Source organism: Myodes glareolus, chromosome 22 (genome assembly GCF_982192425.1).
Source record: "Myodes glareolus chromosome 22, mMyoGla1.1, whole genome shotgun sequence".
In the NCBI taxonomy this organism is placed as follows: domain Eukaryota; kingdom Metazoa; phylum Chordata; class Mammalia; order Rodentia; family Cricetidae; genus Myodes; species Myodes glareolus.
Genome location: NC_142047.1, coordinates 5,370,557 through 5,390,377, shown reverse-complemented (window position 1 = coordinate 5,390,377; position 19,821 = coordinate 5,370,557). Strand labels below are relative to the sequence as shown.

The 19,821-nt window shown below is 47.1% G+C and overlaps 1 protein-coding gene and 1 pseudogene across 4 annotated transcripts in view; both read left to right on the top strand.

Annotated features, from left to right (window-relative positions):
* Positions 1-19,821, top strand: part of LOC125403063 (rho GTPase-activating protein 10) — a 256,951-nt gene that overhangs the window by 32,363 nt on the left and 204,767 nt on the right. The window lies entirely within an intron of this gene.
* Positions 50-4,600, top strand: LOC146890348 (protein O-linked-mannose beta-1,2-N-acetylglucosaminyltransferase 1 pseudogene; annotated as a pseudogene).

The following is a 19,821-nucleotide window of genomic DNA, read 5'->3' as shown; positions in this document are numbered from 1 at the left end:
TTGGGGGCACAGTAGAAGCAGCCAGAAAGGAAAAAATGGGAACAGGCTTATGGACTTCCTGTCTGAGCGCAGACATGTACTACATGGTGAGTGACTGATGCTAATTCCTCCAAGCAAGGATGCTCTTCTCAGCTGGTAACAAAGGTTTAGCAACCCTTCATCACTCTGAGAACTGCAAGTAAAAATCAGCATGAGTGCCTAGGGTGTAAATGGCCACAGCATGATTTGACTTGTTACTTCTAGGAGAGGATGTGTATTCTATAAATATCTTACAGCCTTTGCAGGCATTTTCTTTATTAATTCGGAGAACGTTTCCCAAGTGCTCTGTGCAGCTGAGCAGGGTTGCCAAATGCAGCTTTCCAAATGGAGCTTGGTTTCCTGAGAGCTATTTTGGTGTGGTGGATAAGTGCAGCTGTTCATATCTCTTAATATTTTACTCTGAGTCATTGGGTGGGCGGAGCTGATTAGTAATCCCAAAGCAACGTGAAGGCAGTGAGGTGGGACTCTTGTATAATTGACTAGGAAAGGCTGAGACAGACCTGCCTTGTAATTGCGTGGTTAAAGAAAGAGAATGCATCACGTGCAAGATCTGGGCAAGTGTCTTTGCCTTTGCTTTCCCTCTGTTTGTTAGTGGAAGTGGTATGTTTTTCAGCATGAGATATGTATGCAGCTTAGTTGGTAAGGGACTTGGTTAGCATGCAGGAAGCCCTGGTTTCAGCAGCCCCCAGCACCACATAAACCAGATGTGATGGCTCCTGCCTATAATCCTAACACCCAGGAGGAAGAGGCAGGAGGATCAGGAGTTCAAGGTCATTCTCAGGCTATTTAATGAGATCAGTCTGGCTACCTGGGACCTCGTCATTAAATAGGAAGATGGGGTTCATTGAAACTGTTTAGGATAATGAGTCTGGGGACCACACAGACTAGTATGTGCTTTGTGGATGTTGAGGCCATGAGCTTGATTTCTAGCACCGTACATACAAAGGCTGAAAGTATACATGCTGACTGTGGACCGGTAATTACAGATGTCCAAAAGATCCCTTCCCCCAGCTTCACAGAGTTTCACAGTAATTCCGCCTAGTTCATTGCAAGTTTGAATTTTGCTCTGTCCTGTATGTTCATGACTTGGGAAGAAAAAGATTTTTTTTTTTTTTAAATGAAACAGCCTTTGGCCAGGCTTGATCTGTTCCCCTGCATAGTCAAGTGGCCAGTGACAGGCTTCCTGTTGTAAGACCCCAGCTGCCCAGGGCTGGCTTGGGAAGCAGTGTTGAGTTGTCCCGCTGCTCTAGGAAGCGGCTCAGGTCCCTGTGTGGGCTGAAATGTTGCATTGTGAGCTCTGATGGAGCAAACTGACATGGCAGTGATTTTCTGGTATGTGGTTTCCAGGGTTACTGTGATCTTCCAAATAAGGATTTAAAAACAGTCATGTTTTCCTTGGTGAAGTTGAAAACGGTCTATTAAAAAGTATGTGCTGATGGAGGAGGCAGAGGCCGTGGCGCGTGGGGCCCAGGGTCCCTGAAGCGTTCCTGTAGTCATGGGCTGACCGGGAAGGAGGTGATTCCCTCATCCAGTGTGGATGACTGGAAGCCTAATCCCCTCATCAACTCCGTTGGGGCTAGGAAGAAACCGAGCTGGTGTCTTACCTGGAAATATAAAATGACAAACCAGCCTGCCCTGCAGAGATTCTGTCCGACGGGGGCTGTGCTTGACTGTCATTGTCAACATCAAGTTGATCCTAGACACTCGGAGAGCGATCAGTAAAACCAATGTAGACCCAGAACCAGAGCAAGACTCTGATGAGGTCCTAGGACACTTGGAGTCCCCTCGGCTCGGCACGGAGACAGCAGTCCCTGACGTGTCCTGGATGTGGAAGTGTGCTCAAGTACAAGCAGAGTCTATGTGGCAGTGGATGGACCACGGTGCTAGAGGATGAGGCCTGAGCAGGGCCCAGGCATCCGTGTCATTGTCCTCAGCCAGGCCACAGGTCACAGGATGAGGCCATGGTGCTGTTCCTCAACATGTGGCACCTACCTGTGTGTTGATCTGCACCGTTAAGCACAAGGCTCCTTCTACCTCACAGATACAGCGACGGCTCTGCTGTGGAGCCTGGGAAGTCAGGCAGGCCTTGCCCTTGGCTGGAGGGACACTTGGGCCTTCGTGGGACGAAAAGGAGGTCCTGTACTCGGCAAGAAACATCCTGAGTCTCCTGCCCTCTCCTCTTGGGGTGACCCCGTCCTGCTGAAGTCCGATGTACCCATAAGCTTGGCTGAAGAAGCCGAGTGTCACTAGTCGGACACAGAACTGAACCGTCCTCGCAGGCGCCTCTGCAGTAAAGTTGAGGGCTATGGGAGTGTGTGCAGCTGCAAGGACCCAACACCTACTGAGTTCAGCCCTGACCACTTCCAGACTTATGGTCCTCAGTGTACCTGTGGCTGTCATTGCAGGGAACCGGCCCAATTACCCGTACAGAATGCTCTCAGCCCGAGGGGTGTCTCTGCAGATGATAGCGGTTTTCATTGATGGCTACTATGAGGAGCCCATGGATGTGATGGCGCTGTTTGGTCTGAGGGCAGCCAGCACACTCCTGTTAGCATCAGGAACGCCCATGTCTCAGCACTGCAAGTCCAGCTGCGCTGCCACCCACCTGTTTCCGGAGGCTAAGTTTGCCATGGTTCCGAAAGAGGAGCTGGACATCGCTGTGGGTCTCTTCACTTTCCTGAGCCAATCCATCCACCTGCTGGAGGAAGATGACAGCCTGTTCTGCGTCTCTGCTTGGAATGACCAGGGGTGTGAACACGCGGCTGAGGACCCAGCACTGCTGTGCCTGGGTTGGGATGGGTGCTTCGGAAACCCTTATACAAGGAGCAGCTTGAGCCTCCGTGGCCCACACCAGGAAAGCTATGGGGCTGGGACATGTGGATGCGGATGCCAGAACAGCGCCGGGGTCGAGAATGCATCATCCCAGATCATCCCGGTCCCATCACTTTGGCATCGTGGCCTTCAACACGAACGGCTACTTCCACGAGGCCTGCTTTAAGAAGCACAAGGTCAACGTGGTTCTAGGTGTCCGGCTCAGGAGTGTAGACAGTCTGAAGGAAGCTTCTGAAGTGGAAATTCACAGGCTGCTCAGTGAAGCTGAGGTTTTGGACCACAGCAAGGACCCCTGTGAAGACTCTTTCCTGGCAGACACAGAGGGCCATACCCGTGTGGCCTTCTGAATGGAGAAAGAGGAAGACTTCACCACCTGGACTCAGCTTGCCAAGTGTCTCCGTATTTGGGACCTGGATGTTTGTGGCAACCGTCAGGACCTGTGGAGATTATTTTGGAAAAAGAACTAGTTTTGGTGGTGGGGGTCCCAGCCTCCCCTTACTCAGTGAAGCCCCCCCTATTTTCCTGGAACCACCCCCAAAAGAAGAAGGGGCCCCAGGGGCTCCAGGACCCTGCAGGGCTGAGTACTGTGTACCCCAGGCAGTCTAGTCTGTCACCCTCTCCTGTAGAATTTTTTAGATGCTGGTAGGGGTTAGGGCCGGTTTTGTTTTTAACATGAGATTTAATTACTAACTCTGAGGGGAAGGATCCCCTGCTCCAACACCCGTTCCTGAGGTTAAGGTCTATTTATTACTTCCTTGCTGGAGAAGGGCAGGTCTCAGGACCTCTTTGGGACCCCTGGGCAGCTGATCCTGCCCTTTTTCACCTCATCCTCTCAGGCCTGGCTCAGAATCTAACTTATTTATTGACCGTCCTGAAGGCTTTGGGAATAGGCCCAACCTGGGGTCTTTATTCCTCTCTGGACCAGGACGCTGCCCTGAGGGTGGGACTGGCTCATAGTGAGGAAACTGCTGTGCCCAACTGACAGGCCCAGTTGGGACCATGTGCTGACAGATCCACTCAGAGACCCTTAGATACTGGACCACGCCTCCTCTCAGCCTTCTCTTTGTCCACATTTCCAAGGAGAAAACTTATTATGGGCTATCCTTGCCTGCTGTGCGTTGTTTGTACTTCCGGGTGAGGAGGGAGGAGCTTGATGTTTGTATTTCCGGGTGAAGAGGGAGGAGCTCGGTGTTTGTATTTCCGGGTGAGGAGGGCGGAGCTCGGTGTTTGTTCCCTATCTCTGACCTGAGCTGGACCTCTCGGAAAGGAAGATGCCACGTGCCGCTGGTGAAGCATCTCTTACTAGAGTGGCTTTCTTTTTTTCTATTGATTGGTTCTTGGTCAGCTCCAGCGCACAGCCTGGAACGTGATTTGCAGTTGCTTGGGTGGTTTCTATCAGCTGAGAGTGTGGGCCTGAGAACCCCACTATCTTGGCGACTCTCAGCTGGCTGTCTGCTGTGTGAGCTTGGGCAAGATCCTGGCCTGTCTGGGCACCAGTTGCCTTAGCTGCCAGATGGAGGGAATACGCATTCAGAGGTAACCACCTTTGGCTATGAGATGAGTTACTGTCTCTAAGGCAGATGGCGGAACCTGACAGGAACGGAGTCCTGTATTGGTATAGACTGTTCTCATAATCTTGGTGTAAATTCTTCGGTTGGTCCGACTGAGTTGATACTCCATTCCTGTTCACCATAACTGACCTAATTTGTCCTGGCTTCTCTCGCTCAGATCTTCAGTTCACCAGCCTAGGTAAGCGAGAACTCTCAGTGGAGTCTGCATGGCAAAGTTCCTCACTTTAGATAGCCAGGGTACTTTGATGGCTTTGGCTTGCTTGTAAAAGTGTGTAGGAGGAGGACATGGCCTGGGGTTGTGCTTGCTTTGGGATGAGGGTCATTTGGGTGGTTTTGAGATCACAGCTCTACTTACTTCTTCCTAGTTGTCTCTATTTTGTTGCTTTCACATTACTTATTCTCAAACCTTTGTGTTGTGCCATGAGGCCACCTAGGACTTAGAACTTGTTTGGGAAGATTGTATGAACTCACATGATGTTTTGTCAGTCGTGTGTGTGTGTGTGTGTGTGTGTGTGTGTGTGTGTGTGCGCGCGCGTTTGTGTTCTTTCTCTTCAGCTTGCACAGAGGCAGAGACAATAAACATTTTGTCATTACAGAATGCCTCAACACCATGTACTTGGTTACATGCCCCTAACTTACCTATATGCCCCCTAATGTGTGGCCACAGCTGTGAGGATTGTGTGTGTGGTGAGCACACAGAGGGTCGGGGAGAGAAGAGGAGAGAGAGAGAGAGAGAGAGAGAGAGGGAGTGAGAGAGTGAGTGTGTGTAGAGCTAGAGGTTGATGACTCTCTTTTTCAGTAGCTCTCCACCTTATATTTTGAGGCAGGATCTCTCACTGAACCTGGAGCTCCTGATTGGGCTAGATAGGTCTCTGCCTGGACTGAAATCCTAGCTTTGTGACTCCCAGGCTACAAATCAACCAAGCAGTGAGCCTTAGTCTCCTTGTGGGACACGAGTCTCTGCTCTCTTTGAGTATAGGGAAAGGCTGTAAACAACATTTCAAATGCAGCACCTCCAGTCTCGAAGCTGGGGCGTTGTTGACCCTAATAGAATGTTTACTGTGTGTCTGGTACTTCAGTGTAATACGATCCCTAGGTCTATACTATTGCTACAACACCCTTTAAACTTACTAGGGAGCCGATGTACGGAAAAGTTAATTGAACACAGAAGCATTGGACACAAAACTTAGACTTGAATCTAGGCCCTGAATGTCTGTCAGTTTCCACAGTTTTCCCGATGGAGAACTTTTTGGCCATTTCTCATACTTTTGATCATGGAGAGCGGCCTCTTCCTGACCTTTTAGATCTCTGCATAGCACTGTACATGCTGTGGGTGCGTTGTCGTCTGTGGGCGTGCCCCGGCCAGATGCAAACTGCACAAAGCAAGCTGGATGTGCAGATGTCATTGGCGGAATGCTTACAGCCGGTCTGTTCCAGCACGAGGTCTGTTTCTCCTCTCAGGAATGCCTGACGTTACCAGACAGCCTGCAGCCTGGGAAGCCATGTTGTGGAGTCTTTGATAAATGGAGAAAGGGAGATTTTCCAGACCCTTCCCTCCTTGCTTGTGCTTGTTTAAGCTGACTTGGAGCTGCACTGCAGCTGCTAGTTTGGTAGGAAGCAGGTGCCCCCACATCGGGGAGCTCAGGGATATAGACTCTATCGAAACTCCCACTCTTGCTGTTGTGGGGCTGAAAGCATACGTTGGTTGTTCTGGTCCCCAGAGGCAGTGACACCAGACTAAACGTTTGGTATGTGTTCTGTATGGTCAGGGGCTCATCTTTGTCCAGACTAAACGTTTAGTGTGTGTTCTGTATGGTCAGGGGCTCGTCTTTGTCCAGACTGAACGTCTGGTGTGTGTTCCGTATGGTCAGGGGCTCGTCTTTGTCCAGACTGAACGTCTGGTGTGTGTTCCGTATGGTCAGGGGCTCGTCTTTGTCCAGACTGAACGTCTGGTGTGTGTTCCGTATGGTCAGGGGCTCGTCTTTGTCCAGACTGAACGTCTGGTGTGTGTTCCGTATGGTCAGGGGCTCGTCTTTGTCCAGACTGAACGTCTGGTGTGTGTTCCGTATGGTCAGGGGCTTGTCTTTGTTCCTGTGGACTGCAGTCACATTGAGATCTGGGTCTCTGTGTTCTCTGTATTCATCACTGACCCGACCAGGGTTTGTTGTGACACAGAATGTGTGTGATGCACTTAGGGCTGTCATGATCGGCCACCTTCTGAGTGTAAGTGCACAGCCCTGGTCACACTGTTGACCATGGATGTCCAGACTTGTTTTTGTTATGTCTCCTTAATATTAGGAAATATTAATATTGGGTCTCTTGCTTTGCCAGTTGAATTAAGAGCTGTGTGACTGGATGGCATGTATTTCAAACTTGTCCTTACATTGACCCAAAGACTTGGAGATACAGCCTCTATCAGGCAGATGCCTGCCTGCTAATCACCCTGACAGGGCTGTCCCAGCAACTCCTTCACACACAAATATTCATTTTCTCTCACTAGCAGGATGACTTGTGATGTGTCAGGGAGTGTTCTCTGCCCTGAATTCCTTATATTAGTGTATGGCCTTAATTTGCCTTGGATTTTATGGTCGTTTGTGTTTTTAGCAAAACTGCTTTCTGAAAACAAGGCTTGTTTCCTCTATGCCAGGAAGAGTTTTGAGAAGCTGAAATCTTGAAACTTGAAAAGGAATTCGGGGACTGGTAAGACCCTCAGCAATGAAGAAGGCCTGGAGTTCCTTCAGAGACCCAAGAGGAGCAAAATGACATGAAATATGTGGGCTTGTATCCTTTGGGCCTGGCATAGGCATTTACAAAAATTGTATTTTCAGTTGTTCCGATATGATAGCGTGGGTGTGAATAGTTGCCCCAGAGAGTCTTGCCTCTAGAGCTTGCTTCCGGGCAGCAGTGTTCAGAGTGTTGGGTCATTACCCCATCCATGGACTAAGCCATCAATGGACTTGTGGCCGATAGACAGTGGGGGTGGTAGAAACTGGAGAAGGTGGGGCCCCCAGGCTTCCGTGAGGTCAACAGCGCTGCTCTGTTCTCTTCTGCCACGGTGCTTTGCCCCACCACAGGACCAAGGAGCGTGGACTAGTCCAACCTCGGGCTGAAATGGCCAAAACGAATCTTTTAACTTGGTTTTCCTGCTAGTTTTCGATAGTAGTGGAAAGCCAGCTAATCTAATCCATTCTCTTACTTGGCATAAAGAGAGCAAGTGTTGGGCATTGTTTGTCATGTGGTAGATGTCACCAATTTTGATTGACAGTAAGTTCTTTTTGTCCTTTATTATCTGGTATAGTATAGTAGTATAGCTGGGATCCTGTCCTTTATTGTCTGGTATAGTGTAGTATAGTATAGCTGGGATCCTGTCCTTTATTGTCTGGTATAGTATAGTATAGCTGGGATCCTGTCCTTTATTGTCTGGTATAGTATAGTATAGTATAGCTGGGATCCTGTCCTTTATTGTCTGGTATAGTATAGTATAGTATAGCTGGGATCCTGTCCTTTATTGTCTGGTATAGTATAGTATAGCTGGGATCCTGTCCTTTATTGTCTGGTATAGTATAGTATAGTATAGCTGGGATCCTGTCCTTTATTGTCTGGTATAGTATAGTATAGTATAGCTGGGATCCTGTCCTTTATTGTCTGGTATAGTATAGTATAGCTGGGATCCTGTCCTTTATTAACTGGTATAGTATAGTATAGTATAGCTGGGATCCTGTCCTTTATTGTCTGGTATAGTATAGTATAGCTGGGATCCTGTCTTTTATTGTCTGGTATAGTATAGTATAGCTGGGATCCTGTCTTTTATTGTCTGGTATAGTATAGTATAGTATAGTATAGTATAGTATAGTATAGCATAGCTGGGATCCTGTCTTTTATTGTCTGGTATAGTATAGTATAGTATAGTATAGCTGGGATCCTGTCTTTTATTGTCTGGTATAGTATAGTATAGCTGGGATTCTGGGAAAATGTGCATGCTGTTTCCAGCATGCTACCACTTTGACCCAATCAGAGGAGATCTGCTTTGACTTGGGCTGCTTCCCAGCAGCCTGCCAAGAACTTGTCATGAAAACGCTAGTCAAAAGCTGCTGCTTCTGTCATAGTGGCCCAGCACTCAGGGCACAGATGCAACAGATCTCTGTGAGTTTGAGGCCAGCCAGAGCTACCATAGTGAGACCCTGAAGAACAAACTCACACCTGTAATCCCACATCTCTGGAGCTGAAGCAGGATTGTAAGAAAGAGTTGAGTTCAAGGCCAGCCTGAGGCATCCAAGAATGCTAGGTCCATGTTGGTGACAATGTAAAGCTTCCTTGTCTTAGAAAGAGAAGAACCAGGTCGTGGTGGCTCACGCCTTTAATCGCAGTACTTGGGAGGTAGAGGCAGGCGGATCTCTGTGAGTTTGAGTCCAGCCTGGTCTATAAAGCAACTTCCAGGACAGCCAGGGCTGTGCAGAAAAACCTTATCTGGGAAAACTAAAAACAAAAAAACAGAGAGAGAGAGAGAGAGAGAGAGAGAGAGAGAGAGAGAGAGAGAGAAAACGAGGCACCAATAAGATGGTTCGCTGGCTGTAGTTGTCCAGTCTGTGGCAGTTCCTCTTCTGTGTGTCAGGATGCAAACTCTAGCTCTGTGGTCCCCTTTAATACAGTTCCGCATGTTGTGATGACCCCCCCAACCATAAAATTATTTTCATCATTGCTTCCTAACTATAATTTTGCTACTGTTATGAATCATAATGTAAACATCTGTGTTTTCCGATGTTCTCAGGAGACCCCTGTGAGAGGGTGCGAACCCCTGCTGTAGAGGAATGGAAAATTCATTGTACTTGTTGCTTTTCTTGCTTTCCCCAGGAACTATTCACAGGCCATGTCTAATTGAAAATTTTGCTGCCTGGGATGTAGCCTTCGAGTCTTCTTTAATACTAGGTTCATTGCTGCCCCCCCCACCTCTCTCTTTTCTTTCTTTCTTTCTTTTTTTTTTTTTTTTTGCCTAAATATGGATCTGTATTGTAACCCTTGCCCTAAGGGCACTTAGTATCGGCATCTTGCTCCATTGTCATTTTAATTAATGCCAATTGTGTGGAACTGGGAATTAGTTCAGGCAGAGTTAAGAAGATGATGGGGACCATTTAGAGATCTGGAGAGGTTTTCTGGAAAGGAAGGGAATGGGGAATGTTCCTCTGCTCTTTGAAGGGTAGGTTGGGAATAGGTAGCTGGAGGGAGAGGTGGTGGAAGAGGAAGCGCGAGCCCTCTCCGCCCGGAGCTCATCTGCAGGACACACATTCTTGTCTTCCTGTCTCAGAACCTCTGCTAGCCCCTAGCACATTTCTAGCAAGTTGAATGCTGGTGGTCTTGGGGCTGCTCTTAGAAAAGCTGAAACTGAAGAACCAGAGCCAACACTGTTGGAGCAGAGTTGGTGTGACAGCGGCCAGCCAGGATATCCCAGCCAGGATACCCCACCATACACTTGTGTTCTGTGTTACTCTGTTGTGTAAGCATGGACAAGCCCCAGGACTGAACACTCCACCGTGGGTATCAGGAATCCAGGCACCCCCACCACGGGTAGCAGGAAACCACGCACCCCACCACGGGTAGCAGGAATCCACGCACCCCACCACAGGTAGCAGGGAACCACATACTACACCACGGGTAGCAGGAAACCACACACTACACCACGGGTAGCAGGAATCCACGCACCCCACCACGGGTAGCAGGAATCCACGCACCCGATGACTTTTGATAGGAGAGACTGTCACTCTCTGACAGAAGTGGACTGGAATGCTGCACACTGTAGGGAGGAGGCCATGCTGTAGCTGTGTGGCTTGTGTTAGGACTGTGTGCTGACGAGACCCGGATGCTGCTATGAAAAGAGGAAGCCTGTCCAGGTGTCCTTGTAGCCTGGAGTTGGTGATCCTGTGGAGGGAAGAACTCAGTTGTTAGCCCAAATTCAAGTACTTTTATTCTGAAGAAGTTATTGTGTATACTGTATTATAAACAAAGCTCCATGTAATTTTTTATGCCTTTAAATTTTGGGGCTGCGGTGTGGTGGGGTGAGATTTTGAGACAGGATTTCTCTGTGTAGCTATCCAGGCTGGCCTCAGAGATCTGCCTGCCTGTGCCTCCCCATGCTGTGATTAAAGGTGCCCTTAAAAATTTTAATAGACACTGTAATGGTCTGCCCTGTCCCTTTAAGAGACAAGCCATGCCCATTCCCTCTAGCCTGAGTTTTTCCTTTTCCATGTCCCTCTTGAAGAGGCAGCTTCTGTCTCTCCCCACTTCTCCCCTCCCCCCCTCAGTCGGTCTGTCTCTCCCCCCCTTCCTCTCTCCCTCTCTCTCTTCCCTTTTCCCCTTCCCTTCTATAACTCACTAAATAAATATCCAACCTCACTCTGCATGGTGTGCCTATCCATGTCTCTGTCTTTTGCCCACTATGTGGCTCCCTGCCCGGAACCAGCCACCTTCAGAGACCTGCGGAGTGGTCTCCTGGCGTGCCCATCCATGTGTCTTTCCTCGTGGGGCTTGCTGCCCCTTGTGGCCCACTGCAACCACTTGGGGAACTGATCTGTCCCTGCCTGCCCCTGCAGGCAGGGGACCTGCACCGTTCGGGGACCTGCACCTGCAGTGTAGTCTCATGGCCTGCTTTCCGCTGCAGCCACTTGGGGGAACCTGCAGCATTTTATTGTTACCATTACAGACACCACACCCCTGGACTGAGTCTCACTGTACAGTTCTGCATTAGCCTGGACCGCACTGTGTTGACCAGGCTGCCTCTGCCTCTCAAGTGCTGGGATTAAAGGCAACTACTATCTCAGCCTTTTAATTGCTTTGAATGTCTGAGCTTTACATGAGTCTGAACATTGTAATCTTGTTTTTCTTAATTTAATCTCCTGTTATCCTGTGGTTTAAAGGGAAGGACATAGGTGTATGTATTTAAAACAGCAGTAGTCATTTCATGGTATTTCTCTAGGTTCCTACACCCTTGCAGTCTTGTCTAACTAAAAGTGAGATAATATTGGTAGAAGTTGCTTAGACTTTTAGTACTGTACCTCTACTGCTGCTGAGGGTCCTTCTGAGGGAGTCCCGCGGGGGTGGTGGCGAGCTGTGCTGCCGTCAGCCCTTCCTCTTCCGCCTTAGGGAATTCTGAAGAACAGACAGGAACAGAGGGAGTGCTTCCATCTTAGATTTGACTCTGTTCCCACAAGACTTTGGGGACAGTTGTTGGCCATCTTTGGGCCTAGAACCAGGCGGATACTCTACTCAGGACTCTAACCTTGTTTTTTGTTTTGTTTTGTTTGTTTGTTTTTGAGACAGGGTTTCATAGCTTTGGAACCTGTCCTGGAACTCACCCTGTAGACCAGGCTGGCCTTGAACTCAGAGATCACCTGCCTCTGCCTCCCTGAGTGCTTGGATGTGCCACCACACCACATTTTTTTTAAAACAGGGTTTTGCAATTATAGCCTATGCTAGCCTTAACCTCTTTTTGAAAGTTCTCATTTAATTTATTACTGTTCTTTGCGTGTGTACACGTGTGCGCATTGTGTGTGTGTGTACATGTGTGTGCACGTGCGCGCCTATGCGCACCCGCGAGCGAGCACAGTTAATGTGTATAGATGTGTGCACGCTTCTGTTTCATCTTCTGGGTATACCAGAGATTTCTTGACATAAAATTACTACTCTAGATTTCCTATAAACCATCTGCTCATAAATGAGAGCAAAACAAATAATCTGGATATTTCGAGTTGAAGGCAAGGTCTTAGAAATAGAAAAGTAGGTGAGATTTGTGTGGTTCCTCACACATACTGCCAAATCCTAGGGGTCTGTTTTAAATGTAATTTCTGAGGCAGAAGCCTGGCTGTTGGTGACAGCAGTTTTGACGCACACGGTAGATTTCCTTGCTTAATTTTTCGTTGTGATTTTTAAGTGCAGAGCGCTAAGATGCTGAAGCCAGACCTTCCAGTGCTGCCCTCCCTCTCCCTCCCTCCCTCCCTTCCTCCACTGTCCCTCCCTAGCAGTACTCTACGAAAGTCTGAGGTGACTGGATTAGGAAGTGTGTTTAGTAGTTTGCTGGGCGGGTGTGGGCTTAGAAAGATTTGGCTCTGAATGACTCTTCTTTGTGATGCTCTCATAGTATAGTTCAAGGATCAAGTTTCGGGTATGTTAATCCTGATCAAGAGGAGTGTGATTTTGTTATGATTTCACAGAGGCATGACATCATCTGAGAAGTTCTGGTGGCTTTTTTTTTTTTTTGGTGTGGCCCATGGATTTTTATCATCTGCATGGAACATGCATATTTTCAGGAGTATGTTCTTGTGTGTGCTCTGTGACTAGTAGTACTCAGAGAATATTGTGGCAGTGGTTGTCAGCAAAAACAGTTCTTACCTCACAAGGACTGAAACTGTGAAATCTTGTATGGGAGAAATGTGTGTAGATCTTGGGGTCAGATGACTGGGTGGACCTTGTTCACCGCTGATATCTGATGGCAGCATGCCTGCTCCGGCAGAGGTGCCCAGTGTAGAATTCGTTATGACCTGCTCCAAGGGGTTAGAGTGTTTCCAAGCAAGAAAGAAGAGACTTCTGGGAAATTCATGTCTAGAGAATTCCCGCCCCCCGTTCTTCAGTTATGTAAAGACATGGAAGGCTAATGGAAGATTTGTTATGTAAGACACCGTAGTTGATCCCCAGATAATAAAGTGTATTGATAGTCCTTTTCTGATAGTTGGAAATAAATGCACCAGACTAAAGTTCCTTAGTAAGAAGATCGTTTGAGTCCCAGAATTGTTAGGGTGAAGTCATAAGATTGAAGCATCAGAGCTGATGTCTTTTGAGGTATCACATAATGTAACAACGAAATCACAGACCTCAGTATCCCTCTTTGACTGTTGCTTGTAGATGGTAGTGTGTGGCCTTTGCCTTCCTTGTTTGTCATCTTTTGCTCTTTGGTCCCAGATACCAGTAGAGTTCTGATTGACTTTTGTTGCTATGTGTTGGTGCTGAGGACTGAACCAAAGACCTCAGCATCTGAGATATGTGCTCTCTCTCCAAGCCGTACCCAACACCCAACTGTTTTTCAAAGGCTGGGGTCAGTGATATATAACTTTCAGAATGGGAATATTGTAAACAGAGCATTTATGATTAAGGTGCTCCTTGGCCATTCCTGAGAAGGATGCCTGTGTATGACATCCAAGGAACAATGACATGAAGTAAAAGCCATCTAAGTATAATTTCTTTCCTACAAACATAGTTGTATGAGGTTCCTCACCCCTCGGCGGACAGGACTTTGACTTTCCTTCTGTCATCATTTACTGCTTTTGGTCAGCGTGGACAGTCATCATTTCATGTGTAGACGGTCAGCGTGGACAGTCATCATCATGTGTAGATGGTCAGTGTGAACAGTCATCATCATGTGTAGACAGTCAGTGTGGAGAGACGGTTGGCATTTCATACATAGACGTTTGTGCCTCATGATGTCATCCCAAAGGCTCATAGGTGGCTATTAAATGTTGATTGTTTCTTTAACCTCTAGGTATGCAAACCACTCCCTCTTTTCACAATTTATCAATGAATAAAAATTAAGTCTAGCTACTAGGAAAAAAACTGTATGAACTCCTTTTACAGGACAAACTTGTCTTCTGGAATTTAGAAAATTGAGGTTATGGGCTGGGAGAGATTGCTCAGTAGTTAGAGTACTTGTTCTTGCAGAGAACCCAGGTTCAATCTTTAGCACCCATGTAGAGGCTTGACAAGTGTCTCATTTCAGTTCCAGGGGATCTGATTCCCTCTTCGTGGGCACCAGTTACATAGGTGGTACACAGATGCACATATGAACAAAACACTTAAAACACATAAAATAAGTCCTAAAAGAAAGAAAATTAAGGTTAGTTTGTCCATATTTATTGGCAAGAATTTTTCAGGGGTGAATCATTTGAGAGCTTTTCTTCTCCCTGTTTTTCCTCTTCAAAGTAGGGCAGAGAGACACCTGGGCTATAGACAGAGCCAGGGAGCATGCAAGCAGCTTCCTTCTGCCAGATAACCACTGTGCATTGGTGTTAGCTGGAGAAGAGGCCAGGTGGCTTCACTGTTACATTTTTTTCTCTGAGTTTGGAAACACTAGCATTCACATTACATCCACAGCACATACCCCTGAGGACTTGGGAATGAGCTGGGTTGTGGCAGTGGGGAAGGATTTCTTCTTCCGCTTTTCAGTTATTCTTTCTCCTCTGAATCACGATACTTACTGTCCCATCTCTGGGAGCAGGAGTGGGGGGAACATTCCATGAAATTCCATGAAACAGCAGTAGGGAAAAGGTTGTAGTTTTCATCATTTACTCCTGAGTCCTAGCTGCACTTCTGGCCAACGCCCAAGTATTTGAAGATTCAGTGTCAGTTTCAGCCATGTTAAGCAGAGCTACATTTCAAAAACAAAAAACCAAGGCTGATCCTGGCGGTGCTGATCCTGGCAGTGCTGAGCCTGTGCCTGCACTGGAGTTGAAAGGCTGCGGTTGGATGGTCACCAGTTCAAAGTCAGTCTGGTGCACATGGAGACAGTCCACGTCTGATTGTCTCCCTCTCCTTGTGGCCTCCGGAGTCTGCTTTTGGCGCTCCCTACTCTGATGCTGTCCCCACTGAGGTCACACTCCTGACCTTCTTGGACTCAGTGCTGTGCACACTTGCTGCTTGGCTTGAGTTCTTGGCAGCTCTGGCCATATTGTAAGTCACCCCTTTGTTATTGAGCACTCTTTCTATGTCCAGAAGGGCTTGGACCGTTGATTCTGGTGCCCGGAAAGTTTACCTCTTTAACCAGTAGCCAGGATGGGAGCAGATTAGGCTCTAACAGAGTTCTGGAGTTGAGAGAGGTGTTTGAGGCTTCAAGACCTGGTAGAGCCCCTTGGTAGTGGGGGGAGCACTACTGAAGGTTTTTTTCTTTTGCTAACTGGTTTCCTCAGAGACACTTGGAATGTTTCAGTGAGTAAAGATGGCTGTAAACAGGATTAAGAAGGAGTACTTTCAGCACTGAAAACTTCCAGAGTAAAACATCTGCAGAGGGAGGAGCCAGAGTTTGAGGAGGTAAACAGGGATCATTCTTTGGCAGGGGTGGAGTGATGGAAGTGGGTGGGGCGGGAGCAGAGCCAGTGGCAGGCGGGGGTGGGGGTGGGTTGCAGTGAATACCAGCTAAGGAATTGGGGCTGTGTTCACTCAACAGTGGATGAACCCTGGCTGTTGGAACCAGAAGGCTTATCTGGCAGTAGTTTGGTGGGTGGATTTGGAATGAGGTAAATCTCATTATGGTCTCACCTCAATACCACCTCTAGGGCATTTTGTCTGAAGGGTTTCATGGTCAGACTTCCTTCTTGCTTTTCTGGGATCAATTTAGGATCATTTTCTTCTTACATCACTGGGGCGTCCTGGCCCCATGTCACCTTGTGTACACGACCTCGGGGGCCAGTGAGTGACTGCCGCCTGGACTGCTCTGATAACTGGCACACTGATAATAGAAGAAATGACCGCACTTCCTTCTGGGAAGCACAGCCTTGTCCTTGGGACAGCGGGAAGCACAGACCTGTGCGGGCGCAGGAGCTGTGCTTTAGGATAGGCGTGAAGAAGAGCCTGCCTTTGATAGGGTCTGAAATAAAGGGCTCAGGCAAGTTTATTTAAGTTTAAGTTTAAGTGAGAGTAAATTTAAGCCCAATAGTTCCCTTCCTTAAAACTTCATGAGAATTTATTCTGAGTTTCCTGATTGCTTAACATGCTTCTCCCCTTGTCTCCATGAATCTGAAACACCACTAAGATCTCAAACCTGTGCCATCTTGATTTTTTTTTTTTAATTTGGTCTTAGATTCAGCATTTTGAAGCCTAGTACCCCAAACCATGCAAAAGCATACAGAATGCTGCCGGTGCTGGTGTGTGCGAACCTCATGAAGCCACAAAGGGCAGACCCGCCCTTCACTTTCGGTGCCTGCTCCTTCGCTCCGTGTGTACTCAGGAGTGTTCTGTGTATATAATTTGAGCCATAGCTAATAAATACAATACACTGTACCATCTCAGTGAATGTTTTGGTACAAGTGGGAAAATGCATTCTGAGGTGCTTATTGTGGGTTATAATTATCAGTAGTATGATCTGTTCATATGGTATCAGGGAAGCCAGGTGATTTTGCATGCTTGGGAAACTGATGGTCCCTTATTCACTGAATCTGTACATCTGGACAGTCCCTCAAATGGGATGAGCCTAGGTCGGGCTTATACTGTCCATTCATACAGGACAGTGAGGCCGTAAGTCCTCAGCTTTTGTAGCAGGGGCAGCTGCATTCTGCAGCTGATGACATTATCCTGACACAACTGCAGGACTAGACAGAGTGCTGTTTGGAGGTGGCTCCCCGCTGGGGGTTAGCCCCGAGAAAAGCAGAAATTGGTAGAACTGCCATCTTAAATTTAGCATGGTATAATTTTCTAAGCAGCATTTTGTGAATGTGTTTTTTACACATACTTTCCATGTATTTTAAGTGAGAAGTGTCTGCTCCTGGTGAATGTGGTGTCTTATTCAGAAATAGGAAAAGATCTTGGTTCCCTGGACCAGGCTCCTGGCTTCTGTTATGGTTTAGGCAGATAAACTGGCAGCTAATGCAGGGCCACATGTTAGATGATGTCAGAACTCAGCTCTTTAGGTTTCCTTTCCCATTGGAGATGTTCCTAAGTACATTATAGGTCAGATTCCTAAAACAGTGACACTTGCCCAGGGGACAGGTATCAAATGTTATGTTAGACTGCCAGGAAGGGCGCTCTTCCTTGTTTTTTGGGTTTTACTGAGGCCGAGGCTGGTCCCTTGAGTAAGTCTGCAGTGCTGGGGTTAGAGGCGTGAGCTGCTGCTCATGTGAGGAGCTCGTCCTAGCACTTTAGAAAGACGTGGTGTTTATCAACAGGAAGCTCGTTTTCAATCCTGTTGTCTTAGTCAGATCTGGGTGCTGCGACCACAGACTGAGTGGGGCGTGCCATAAAGACAACAGGCTGGGAGAGTCGACATCAAGGGGCCCTAACATACTAACATGGTTTGGGGTGGGAGCCATTCCTGTTCCCCGGATGAGGACACCAATTCCATTACTGTGGTACTGTAAAAGGAGGAGCAGCGGGCTGCGTTCCTGCCTGGCTCTTGTCCTCCAGGTTAGCTTATACCCCAAAATAACAACACACAAATTGTATTCATTTAAACACTGCCTGGCCCATTATATCTAGCCTCTTATTGCTAAGTCTTACATTAGTTTAACCCATCTCCATTTAATGTTATCACCATTTGACGGTGGCTTACTGGCATGAGTCTAACCAGCGTCCGTCTTGGAGAGGAGAGCCATGGCGTCTGCCTGACTCTGCTTTCTTTCTCCTAGCATTCTGTTCAGTCTACTCCACCTATCTAAATTCTGCCCTATCAAAAAGCCAAGGCAGGGGCTGGAGAGATGGCTCAGTGGTTAAGAGCGTTGCCTGCTCTTCCAAAGGTCCTGAGTTCAATTCCCAGCAACCACATGGTGGCTCACAACTATCTGTAATGAGGTCTGGTGCCCTTTTCAGGCATGCATGTAGACAGAATATTGTATACATAATAAATAAATAAATATTAAAAAAAAGCCAAGGCAATTTCTTTATTTGACCAATGAAAGCAACACATAGAAAGAAGTCCCTCCTACACCAGTGGTGCCGCTCTTCCCCTTTTATGGCGTCATCAGCTCTAGCCCCTCCCACAGTCTCCATCCCCAGTACCGTCCCATGGGGGCTGCCGTGTGTGTTTAGGGCTTCAATTTAGGAACTTTTTGGGAACAAAGACATTTAGTCCGTAGCATCTAATAACACTTTATTTTATTTATTTATTTATTTATTTAAAAAAAGCCTGTCTAGCTATGTGTGGTTACATATGCTTGTACTCACAGCACTTAGTGGGCTGAGGTCAGCACGGACCACGTAGCAAGGAGCCTGTCTGAACAACAACAGAAAGTCTGGTGCAAATTTTATTCTCTATTGAAGAGTTAACCTGGTGTATTATTGATAAATATGTATACAGATATTTAAACCCGTGACTATACATATTTGAAACTACGTGGAGATGAATAGAAAAGTGAGTGAATCTTCTCCTAACTGCTAGTCCAGCTCTTTAAGCAAATACTTGGGTGTATATTGTGAGTGTGGCTGTGGAGCCCACGTTTGCTAGCTAGTACTAAAGCCACACACTAACAACAACTTTCTTTTGAATAAGTTTTGAGTCAAGTTGCATTAATTCTTTTATTTTCTTTAGATGGGACATTTTACAACTTGTATAGAGATTATAGTGATTTCTCAATCTGCACAGATCTAAATATGTAAAGGACATGTGTGAAAATAAGCATTGTCCTAGGCTGAAGACCCCTGGACATCCCTTCTCTTCCTTTCTCAGGGAAGGAGCCATTACCCTAGATTTGGGGTGTAGCATTGCCATGCATATTTTATACTTTTGTCACACACTAATTTGTAAGAAACATAAATGTTTTAAAACTTTATGAACATGCTAGCAAACTATATTGTTAGAGAAAAAAGCTGTGTTTTGGAAATTGTCTCATTTTGATTTATCACTTGGATATTTTAAATTTATGTATTTCATTTCATTGCATGATTTGAGAGTGTGTTTGCCTGTGAAGACTTTTACTCCATTCCCCGTAGAGCAGCAGCCTGTGATGTGTGACGTCACTGATGAGCTGCTTCTCTTACCCTTAATGGGAAACGTCTGGAGTTTGAACAGTTGCTGGGAATGAGGTAATAGCTTTACTGTTCTAACCTGAGTGTAAAATTTGACTGGGAGCAGCAGTAACTATCTTTTCACATATACATGGGCCTTTCAGTCGTGTGTGTGTGTGTGTGTGTCCCCATGCCTGCATGTAGATTTCATTATTTTATGTGTTTGAATGTTTGACTTGCATGTATATATATGCATCACATGCATGTCTGTTGTCTTTGGAGTTCAGAAAATGGCATTGGGTCCCTGGAGCTGAAATTATGGATCGGATGGTTACGAACCATGTGTTTGCTGGCTTTCAGCAACTGAAGCTTGGTCCTTTGCTAGAGCCGCACGTGCTCTTAGCTGCTGTGCTGTCTCTGCCAGCTGAGCCTCTTTCCCCTCCTTCCCTGTGTGGGTCACAGATGTGCAGGCTATGTCCACCTTTTCTTTGTATCATGGGGACCAGAGTTCGGACTCTCATGCTTGTGTGTGGGGTACTAACTGACTGAGCTCTCTCCCCAGGCCCGTGCCTCCCTCTGACTTGTCTGTCTATAATGTCCACGATGGAGTGACTCAGCAAAGAGAGCGGCGTCCACAGTGATTCCTGCTGAGGACTCAGGACCTTGGTCCTCGCTCGTTCTTTCCTCACAT